The 12,020-nt window shown below is 33.2% G+C and overlaps 1 protein-coding gene across 25 annotated transcripts in view; it reads left to right on the forward strand.

Annotated features, from left to right (window-relative positions):
- Positions 1–12,020, forward strand: part of LOC106878639 (thrombospondin type-1 domain-containing protein 7A) — a 1,055,067-nt gene that overhangs the window by 157,179 nt on the left and 885,868 nt on the right. The window lies entirely within an intron of this gene.

A 12,020-nucleotide genomic window follows, 5' to 3' on the forward strand; every position in this document is an offset into this window, starting at 1 on the left:
GAGAACTGCACTTGGTAGTGCAATGAAAGCACCTGATCAAAATAAGACTATTGAATAATAATAATAATAATTGTTATTATTATTATTATTATTATTATTACTATTATTATTATTATTATTATCATCATTACTATTATTATTATTATTCTGTAAAGATTTGAGAAACAGTCCTCTGACCCTGAAATCTTCTTGAATTAGTGGTTTTTTTTTCTATTATTTTCATAATTAAGAACACATTGAGTTTACCATTAGAATCTGACTAAAAAATGAGACTTAGCCATTATTCTGTCCCTTCTTTTATCACATTTGCGAAACCATTCCTTTATCATGGTTTCTTTCTTTGTGATTTTCACTTGCTCTTTGTATATCTGTATTTGATGAGTCTCTTCTCTCTCTTCCCCCCTCTCTCTCTGATATCTTTTCAACTCCCTCTCTCTCTTTCTTCTATATCTCTCCTATTTCATATCTTTCCTATTGTCCCTCCCTAATCTCCCCTCCACACTATTTCATCCTGTTAGATTTTTTTATTTTCATTTAACTTTACCTTAGCTTAAGAACTCTAACATTCTCTCAATCTCTCTGCTTACTACTTTTATATAGCAAATACATGCATTCTCGTACACACACACACATGCACAGGTTCTCATGTACACACACACACACTCTTTACTCCCTTACAGCTCATGACAGTGCTACAGAGAAGTGAGGGTAAGTGGGGGATGATATTGCCTGTTCAGGTTAATCTCTACAAACATGGCAATGTTCTAAGTACCAACAACTGAACTAATATGTGATATGTTCTCTGTGATAAAGCACCCAGCACTCATTGCTTCAATGTCTGCATATTACTGAATTTGTTTATGTCAAACAGCTGTTGTCGTGTACAGCTATGTCTATCGCACAGGTCAACCTACCATCACCTCCCTTTGACATGGAAGAACAGGATTATCTTTCCTTGTCAGTTGACTAAAGGGAAGAAAGTAATATGATGGATGCAGCTGAAAGATTTGAACAGCTCCTCATCACCTCCTTCCAGTACCACTTGAAGAGGAACACAAAAGTGTATGCTGTGTGATTGGTGTTGTGTGCTTTATATAAATGGATGGCAGCTGTGTACGATTTGAATTGATGGGATTGCATCGATTATGTAAGAGTATTTGCTGTGTTATTCTATTGGGTGATGATTATTTAAGCGTAAGTGCTGTCTTGTTCTGTTGGCTGGTGGACATGCGCTATTTTTTGGACTCTATGTAACATTGTAGTCCCTGATATGTTTTTGCTTTCTATGTCATCTTTCTTTTTTATCATTTCTAGTATTCCAAATATTATTGATACTGTTTCTAGAGTTTGTAAGATCTTTGTATTTTGACAGTTTTTCCCTCTTCCACTTCTTACCTTATCATATCAAAGTGTCGACCTTGTGTCTTGTGGACACTGCTTCAATTACATCTGTGAATATACTCAGGCAAGGCAAGGGTTGTACAGCTGGAAATGATGTGGTCACTAACATCACTGTCCTGGTTGCACAGTTTGTACAGGATGTTAGCATCTCTCCTTCATTATTATATTTTTGTAATTCTTTGTGACTGGGTATTAGTTCCAAACAGTAAAACTCAGAATTTCTAATTCTTCTTTTATTATATTACGTCCCCTTGGATGACTTCTGTCTCTGCACTTTCTTCTACTCACCTTTCTGTACCTTTGGTATACACTGAGATACCACATCGCCCTGTCTTTATCACTCTTTCCAGCTCCAGTCTAATTATGCCCATTTTGCTGAGGAGGTGGTGGTGGTGGGGCTCTTTTATATTACAAGCTGACTTCACTAATGCCAGGGCAATAAAAAGAACCATGTAGTACTCAATAATGTAAAGTGGTTGACATTAGAAAGGGCATCCGGCCATCAAACCCATGCCAAGGTTGACACTGGAGCATGTCACAGTCCTCTGACCTGTCAGATCCTGTTCAACTGATATCAACATGGAAGATTGTAATTAGATGATGATAATGATTAAATTCAGTGTAGCTTTTAGTTTTATCCTTCAAAGTTCTGACTTCAAATTTCTACCCAAGCCAGCTTCTCTCATTATCTTTGAGTGAAAATAAGTATCAAAAATATATGGCAATTGATTGGATCTTAATTACATCCTTCCTCAATAAATAATTGGTTTTGCACCTAATGTATAAATCAAAATTATTATCATTATTATCAGTAATATTGTCATTTTTAAAATTATTTAAATGATTTGTGTATGTGTCTTAATGAGTTTCTTTAATTAACAGAAAAAAAGTTAAGCATAGTAAACAATTCATTAAAGTTTAGTTTCCTGTCCATGTTACTGGAAGAAAAATCTATAGGTAAACAAAGGGAAATTATCAAACAAAAACCAAAAAGCTGGAGTAATTAAAAAAAAATATCGCTTTAAAAAGATATTTTCTCCATTTTTCCCAATTGTGAATTATGCATGATATTTGAAGTTATCGGAGTCTTATGAGCAATGGACTGCAGCATATTAAAAACCAGCTAGCTTATTAACAAGCAACAGTTAAAACTGCAATTAATTAATTCCAGCCAATAATGTGCTGTTTTATATTATTGATTTGAAATTTGCTCGTGTTGGAAACCGATCTTGTCCAAATCCATATCATATTCTACTGATTAGTTTATTGTCATTGTAATTACAGTCAGCGATAGGAAAGACAATTTCATTATCACCATTATCAACATTTTAATCAGAAGCAACTGTATGGTAATATTTTACTCATAAAATAATTGCTATCATCTTCGTTATAGTGATAATCATCATTGTCGTCATCATCGACATTATCATGATGATTATTATCATTAGTAGCTGCTGCAGTAGTAATTTTATTATTTTCCTTTATGTCAATATTATGACCATAATCTAAAATTGAGAGTTGGTCGAAATAATAGCACTCGACAAGAAATCCTTTGCAGTGTTATCTTCTTTCATTCATTTACAGATTTTTTTCCCCCCATTTTCTGCCAGGATTGACTTTAATTTCATCCACCAGTGATCAATAAAACAAATAACAGCAATATAATTATTTATTTTTGAATAGTTTAATAGGGAGGAATGGGTTGTGGGCATATTCTTTGGAATTCCTTTCAGACAGGTGAACTTGATATGGCCGGTGTTCTTGCACGTTGTAATCAAAAATCACGAGTGGGAGACAACTCCAGAGGTGATGGTCTTTAGAGGAAGGATTGGGTGTAGTAATTTGTACTGGGTCTAAAGGATGAGGCAAAATAATACAGGTGATAGAAAGAGAATAGCTGACAGAATTAGGTGGGATGGAGGTGGTATGAAACCAGCTTTCTGAATGTAATCTCCACCTCCCCTAAACTGCCCTTGTAGCAAAAAACAAAACAAAAAAAACAATCAAAATAATAATAATTATCATTATTGTTATTATTATTATTATTATTATTATTATTACTATTATTATTATTATTATTATTATTATTATTAATTCTGCTGAGGTCAACTGTGCCTTTCATACCTTTCAGGGTTGATAAAATAAGTACCAGCTAAACACTGAGGTCAATGTAATCAACTTACCCCAACTCCCAAAATTGCTGGCCTTGTGCCAAAATTTGAAACCTTTATCATAATTATTGTAATTATTATTATTATTATCATTAAGGTGGTAAGCTAGCAGAATCATTAGCAGCATTTTGTCCATCCTTATGTTCTGAGTTCAAATTCTGCTGAGGTTGACTTTGCCTTTCACTCTTTTGGGGTCAATAAATTAAGTACCAGTGAAATACTGGAGTCGATGTAATTGACTAGTCCCCTCCCCCAAAATTTCAGGCCTTGTACCTTTAGTAGAAAGGATTATTATTATTATTATTATTATTATTATTATTATGGAATTGCTTGTTTTTCCCATCTCCATTTCTTTTACTGTAATGCAGGAATCAATACAGATATTAGAAGACATTTATTTCCTACAAGCTTTTTTGACAAGAATACATGCCAATTTTCCATAATATTCCTGTGGCGATATGTCCCAGGGTGTTATTCTTCCATCCTCCTGGATGAATAAATTTCTATCAGGCGCTGGGGTTCATGGAATTGACTAATTTCTTCCAAAGACCCCATGCCTGAAGTAGAAACAATTTATCGTTACCAATGTCTTCATGTATCAAATAGGAACAATCAGAGTTCTTCTGTCAATCATGAGAGATTCAGCTGCAATTTCTAGCAAAGTGAGCAGCTATTTAGCAGTTCCCTCTCATTGAGAACTAAATATTTCTGTTAAAGAGGCTGTGTAATACCAAAGTATAAACCATTCTGCTGCAATAATGGTCCACTAGCAATTCCATTATTTGTCTCAATAAAAGACAGATTAGGTACCTACCTCACTGAGTTGTATTGAGAAATAAAGATATAGAATATCATCATAGCCATTGTTTTATTTTTGGTAGAACCAAAGAGTTTCTGAACTAAAACCAAAAGGATCCCAGAGACATTATGTTCTATGGTGTACCCTCTGAACCACAATCCAAGATAAGGTGCTGCTGGCAGAAGGATCTGAACTTAATGTCTGGAGCATGGTATGAACAGCTTGACCATGTGACTTTGTAGCCCAGCAATTTAACCTTATAAGTATTTCTTAAGATATCATAAACTATTTTGTTATTGAAGACTTATATATAAAATGTAGATAGATAAACGTATTTAAACAAAGAATACTTTCTTGATAATATTCTATCAATAATTTCCATTAGAAGATATACTCTGTGTGTGGGTGTACATGTATGTGTGTAATATTAAAGTTATAAAAGTAATTTATTTAAGTATTGTTGAAGAATTCTATATTTGCTTCATTATAAAGGGATTTACTATAGAGACCAGATGTCTAGTGATAGAATTTCATAAAAGGAAGTGCTCTCTGCCACTAATCTATAAACATCTTGCCATTGAAAGACACATAGTAATCTTATATTAATAAAAAGATTTACATTGAAAAATTATACTGTTTGTAATTTATTACAATCTGGCATTCAATTATCTTTTTCTTTTTAGTTTATGATGCTGAATAATTTTAAAGATTCAATGTCTGTCTTTCTCTTCACTATTTATCATTCAGTTCTTCTTTGTGTGCGTAAGATAGTGGATGAATATTTGTGTGTGTGAGAGAAATAGAGAGAGTATGTGTGTTTGTGTGTAGGATTTTTTTAATTAGTCCAAGAAGGAATAAGGATAGTGCTATGCCTACAGGTGTTGGCTATCATGGAACTTCATTCCCTTCTCTCCCCTACAAGGCTCTGCACACTATTCAGCCTGTTCCTTCTGAATCCCACGAATAAAGCTAATGGGCATCTTGTAGGTTGGTATCTGTCGAAAAAGATTGGGTGTGGAGAGAAGTCCAGAAAAATCGCAGCTCTGGAAAGGATAGGTTTGTGCAAAGGGTTTTGTATTGGGTCTTAGAAGCATGTTGGGAGGAAAAGAGATTGATGAAGAAAGTATGCAGAGAACTTGTTCAGAGGAGCAGAAGTGATTGATATAGCAAAAGAAATGCCAAAGAAGGAAAATTGCACATATGAAGAAAAGACTGTAGCATGTTGGGGTATGGATCCCTGTCAGTCAGTAAAATAACCTTATCAAACGTCACCACTTTTTGGATTGATCATCTTCAAAGATTCCATTCTTTTCTTCAATTCCTACTGAAAAAGGCATATGTATATGTGTGTGTGTGTGTGGGGGGGGGGGTATATACAGTGAAAGACTAAAAGCAAGAAGTACATGGAAATGAAATGAAATGAAATAAACTAACAATCATTCCAGTTGAGGTGCCCCAGCATGGCCACAGCTTCTGATAAAATAGAAGTAAACACACACATGCCTTATCAGGGTAGGAATATTCTTCAGCATTATGACTTTGGCAGTTCTGTTTGTTTGTTTTTGTTTTTCTTTTTTTTTCCCAGAGTCTAGATTCTTCCTCAAAATATCTTTTAATTTCCTTTTATTTTTGCATTAGGTAAAATTATTTGGAAAAATTGAGATTCTTTATTAACATTGATTAGCCTCCTGTTCAAAGTTAATTTCAATTTAATTATAATTGTGTTTTTCTCTTTTTGTTTTCTCATAGTATTTCTCATTTATTCCTTTCCTAGAAAGTCACCTTCAAATTCTTTTGTAATTGATGAGATGTTTTAAACCTTAAGAAGCAGATTCAAGCATATGAAAGAATCTGTTTTTAAAGTTTATAATGTTAGTGAAGCAATTTCTTAGGATTTCAAGTGGTTCTGCTAAATCCATAGATGTGGATGGAACCCTGTTGAAACAGCTCTTCAAGAGAGGAAGTGAGGGACTGTTGTATATTCTTTGCAATACTTCTGTTAATATCTTCTTTCAACCAATCCTCTTATGTTAGCAAAAACATGAGGATAGAGAAATAATTCGGAAGCATTCCATCATAGTGTTTAAAGGAAATATACTTCTTTTGTATTCTTTTTTAAAGCTTTTGTCATTATTTGGTTTCCCAAAAGCTCTCGAGATATTTAAGTCATGGAATACATATATATAATTTTTGTATTAAGATTACTTTATTTATAATTACTGTACAAATTTGATCTGAGACAAGTCATGAAGATTTCTGAATAACGGATAATACTATTCTTCATTTTTCATATTCAGTTTGTATAAATAATTGGTGCCTTGCAGTTGAAACATATAATCAACAATCTATGCATTATATTCTTGGATTATAAATCATTAATTAATATGCAATATACTAAAATTAGCAATCGATAATCTGTTAATGCAAACATATAGATACACACACACACACACACACACACACACACACACACACACACACATGGTAATAAGATACATATGAACCTCACAAGATTCATCTTAATTCAGCTAATCAAGGCATTTATTTACTAAGGGTGCTGTGAGATTAATTATATATATATACATGCTCATCATATACAGATACATACATAATCACTTTTTAGTATAAATATATACATTCACACATATTTTCCAACCCATGCTTGCTTGTTAAAAACAGACATAAAACCGATACTGGTTATATATCACCATTGTTATCATCATCATCATTATAACAATTTCTATATCTGCATTTCCAAGTTTACTTGGCTTAGACGATAATTCCTGAGACAGTATTCGATGGTTTGATGTTCTTCCTGTTGCCAACACTTATGGAACTTGTTTAAAAGAGACATAAACAAATGTCACCATTCTGTGCTGACAGTGTCGATATGAGATGCCATAACAGAGAAATTTAAGAAGGGCTGTTGACCATGTTCTTATAGCTGAATCACTACCAGAACTAGAGAAGAAGTTTCAGGTGTAGAAGCAAGGTCTAGAATCAAAGAGTTAAATTAACAAAGACCAAAGTCTTAGTTAGTAGCAAAACAGACAAATCACAAATTCCATCAGGGCAATAGCCCTGCTCATTATGTAGAAAAGATGTTGGTAGAAACTCCATAAGATGTACCCAGAGCAAGCTATGGACACATTAGAGGTGTAGTAGTATCAGGGAAAGGTTTACAGAGAAAGTAGTCTTTGTGTGTAGCAGGTGTACAGGTACAATAAACACTAAGGGTGTACAAAAGAATAGACTTTGTCTAATGCCCAGGGCGATACGTAGAAGTAGTTGATAGTTTCTGTTACCTCAGTAACCAAGTCAGCAGTGGAGGTGGATGCTCTGAAAGCATAGCTGCTAGAATAAGAACAGGCTGGGTGAAGTTCACACTGTTACTACTTTTGTTGATAACAAAGGGTTTCTCTCCCTCAGAGGGAAAGGCAGATTGTATGATACCTGCATGCGAACAGCCATGGTACATGGCAGTGAAACATAGGCTATAACTGTAAAGGGCCATGCAGGGGTTTGAAAGTAATGCAACTAGTATGTTCCACTGGATGCACAATGTCAGTGTGCAAGTATGACAGAGCGTAAGTGTCTTACGAGAAAAAGTGAGTGTAAGGGGCATCAGATGTAGTGTGCAAGAGAGAAGACTGCACTGGTATGGCCATGGGATGTGTTTGGATGAGGACAACAACGGAAAGAAGTACTGATTTCTATTTGGGGAGGGAACCTGTGATAGAGGTTGACTCAAGAAAATGTGAAATGAGGTGGTGAAATATGATCTTCAAATGTTTGAGTCCCATGGAGGCAATGGCAAGTGACTTAGATAATTGGTGATTTGCAGTGCTTGAGAAGACACATGGAGCTAATTGAAATTAGTCATGACCAGTGTCAGTGATATGTAGAAGACCCTTGATATACTCTGTGGTGTGACTGGATTTAGGAAGGGTCATCCAGGCTTAGAAACCAAGCCAAACCAGACTGGAGTCTGGTGCAGCTATCCAGTATATGAGCTACTGTCAAACTGCCCAATGTGCGCCAGCATGGGAAATGAACACTTGATGATGATGATGATGATAATGATGACAATGAAACTGAGGATGATGATGATATATACACAACAGGCTTCTTTCAGTTTTTATCTACCAAATCCACTTAGAAGGCTTTGGTCAACCTGAGGCTATAGAAGAAAGGCTGATTGCAATTATTCTTTGATTATTGAACAAATGTTTAATTTTGAAATAATAAACATATTTTCCTTCCCCACACCAAGTATTGAGTTCTATAGTAGATTTTGTTTACAGCTTGTATAACATGTACTTGTATCAGCTTTGCAATTTTTACATTCTTGTGTGTGTGTGTGTGAGTGCATATGTATGCTTGTTGGTGTACACACACACACACACACACACACACATACTCACTTGAAGCATAAATATACGTTTGTGTATAGGTATGTACTCAGTTACACATATACACACCCACACAATTTAACGACATCAATTAGTAATCCATATTTTCTCCAACAATATTTATGAATAATGTATTACTGCAGCACTGCTTGAATCTGCTTCCACACACTTGTTTTCACACACACACAAACACACATACATACAGAAGTCCAGACGCCCACGCCATCATACAGATATACATGTACATATGCATGTGTATACACACACACATACACATGGACTCACACACATACATGTGCTTATGTAGGTGTGCACTGTCTTATTTGTTAGCACTGTAGCCACAGAATTAGAATGTTAAACATTGCAGATATCTTGTAAAATTAATGTGCCATGTTCAGCACATTAATTACACTTGATATCTTTATATCCATGACATCAGTATATATACATACATATATATATATATATATATATATATATATATATATATATATATATATATATATATATATAATCATGAAGAATATTATCTTTGGTGGTCATGAGTAAGTCATGAGAGATAATTAAGGTTCTACTGTTTTCTTAGGGAGTTTTAACTGACGGTAGTTTAAAGCAAGGGGAGCTAGACTGATGTCAGTCAGTTAAGCTATAAGATGTTGGAATTTCTGGAAACAGGTTTTTATCTTAACTGTTGTGGAAGTTTATCTTCTCTGATGCCCTGTCAGATAAGTTTTGAAAATACATGTGAAACCCTGGCAAAGCAATATTCTTCGCTTATGTGTAGCTGAGGTTTTTCTTTATGCAGCTACTTCTCGGTATAGGCAGTGTCATGTTAGAATAGCTGACCTTTTTTAATTTATATATGTATATATATTCATCATTAGTTTATAAATATTCAGAGCTATGATCATCAGTGTGCAAAAAAATATTGCAGGAAGTACTTTCCTAAAATTACAAATTTAGGAATTATAAAACACTTCAAATGTTAAATAATATATGTAAAATATATTCTTAATCATAAAATTTTAATTTCAAATATCATCAAATCCCATTTTTTTAGAAAAGAGAACATGCTTTTAATATTTTCATTTAATATTTAAAGATTTAAAATGTTTAGAAGTCACTAATTTTGAATCACACAGATATATCACTTTTGAAGGCCTGTTTACAAGCAGTTTCAATGGTCATTGTTGAAGACATTTGACAGAACCTGACATGGACAAACTGGCTCAAATAAGTGGCAGAAATGTATGAAAGTATGTGCGGAAAACAAATATATGGAGTTATTCAAACCATGTTCTGTAACTACTAAAGTATTTCTTAATGTGTCACCTACCATGTAGTATCATGCGAATGAGCTGTGCTTGACCCATTTTTGGAAAGAAAGACAGTCTTGATGAAGTGTTAAGAAGCAGTAACAAGTTACTTCTGTCCTTGTCCATGCTGCCAAAGACGCCCTTATGGAACTACTTTCATAGTGATATTAAATGTGTGCACATGATACTCTATATATTTATTTAGGATTCCTATTTTATTGACATTCTAGTAATTATGCACACACACACTTATAACTGTGAAACACTGATTTATATAAAATATATATCTCATTTAGAGTTCTATTTACCTCTATCTATTTAGTGTGTAATAAGGCTAAAAAAACTTCTCAATTTTAAATAGTAATTAGGTTAATGGAGTAAGTGAAACAATTAGTACAATTTGTATGTAATCTTATAAAAGCTATTTAATATGAATTTACTTAATTAATGAAATCATAAATTATTGCATGCTGACCCACTATTTTAAAGTCATTCTTATGAGCTCCATACTTAAAGGAAACGGTGGTTCTTTTATTTCCTGTGAAGTCATGAAAATATATTTGATATCTTCAATATGAAACTATTGTACGTTTTCTTTGCAACTTCATAAATGTATGCACTTTATTTATATTGCCAGCATAGAGGATTTAATTATCCAAATCGTGAAATATATAGCCATTTTGAATACAAAAGAATTGCACACATCAATGAAAGAGTTCATATATATATACCTGATTGACCTGCCAAAAAATAGCAATCAAATCTCCCTCTGCAATCTTAAAAAAGGAAGGACATATTCATGGCTTTATCTCAATTAATTTTGAAAATAGTGAATAACTTAATAAAATAACTTTATTATTAACTGTTTGTAACTTAAATTAACATGTGGTTTTGGTGAGAGGTTAGAATTTAGATCTCTTTAACCCTTTAACATTCAAACTGACCATGTCCTGCCTAAATATTCTACCTGTTTTTTTTTGTTCAAACCAGTCAGATCCAGTCTCTCACACCTTCACTACAATGCACTTCTAAAAATAAACAATCACATCATAACATTCTTGAAGCTACGAGATGATGCCTGATTAATTCAAAACAATTTGAATTAATTAGCACAACATTTGACAGAATAATCTGAATGCTAAGGGGTTAAAGCTGAAAGTTTGTATCAAGGGGTTAAATGAAATAGGCTTTTAAAACAGGATGGTCATGGATAAAGTGCCTTTGGTTGTAGATCTGCTGCTGCAACTGAGATGATATAAAGAAAACAGCAAGAATTGAATTCTAACATCTGAAGGTTCAGACTTTATTAGATTTTGTGGTTGCATGTGTGAAGAATGTTTTTCAAAATGAAAGAATGCCATTTTATAAAAGTAGAGGCTTGTTGGTTGTATAAATTTTGAAAAATTAATTTTAACTGTTAATTGAATTTCCTTTTTGATAATATTTTTTAGTATTATCTGGTATGGTATAATCTTTATGAATTGCATTAATAGCTTTCTCTCCTCTGCTCTTTCTCTCCCTCTCTTTCTCTCCTTCTTACATAATGTATTAACATAAAATTCTTTACTGTCAATTGTTAACTATTTCTAAGTTGGCTGGAATACATTTCCTTTGAAATTGTCTCCAAGCACCTTAAGAACGTAAGATTAATATTTGTTGGAAACAGATTTCCTCATACAAGATGTTCAATTAATAAGTTATCTCATTTTTGTATAACTTAAATATAACATTTGCTGTAACTAATGCTTCTTCCTTTTCTTTCTTTCCTACAGGTAAGTGGAATAACAGATTACATTAAAAATCAATTCTGAATAAAACTGCAAGTAACATGGGTATATATATATATATATATATATATATATACTTTTTCATTATTACTATTCTTTAATTTTCCTTATATATTATAAGTTCATGTTTTGAG

The sequence above is a fragment of the Octopus bimaculoides genome, chromosome 16, assembly GCF_046866305.1.
Source record: "Octopus bimaculoides isolate indiv1 chromosome 16, ASM4686630v1, whole genome shotgun sequence".
NCBI lineage: Eukaryota > Metazoa > Mollusca > Cephalopoda > Octopoda > Octopodidae > Octopus > Octopus bimaculoides.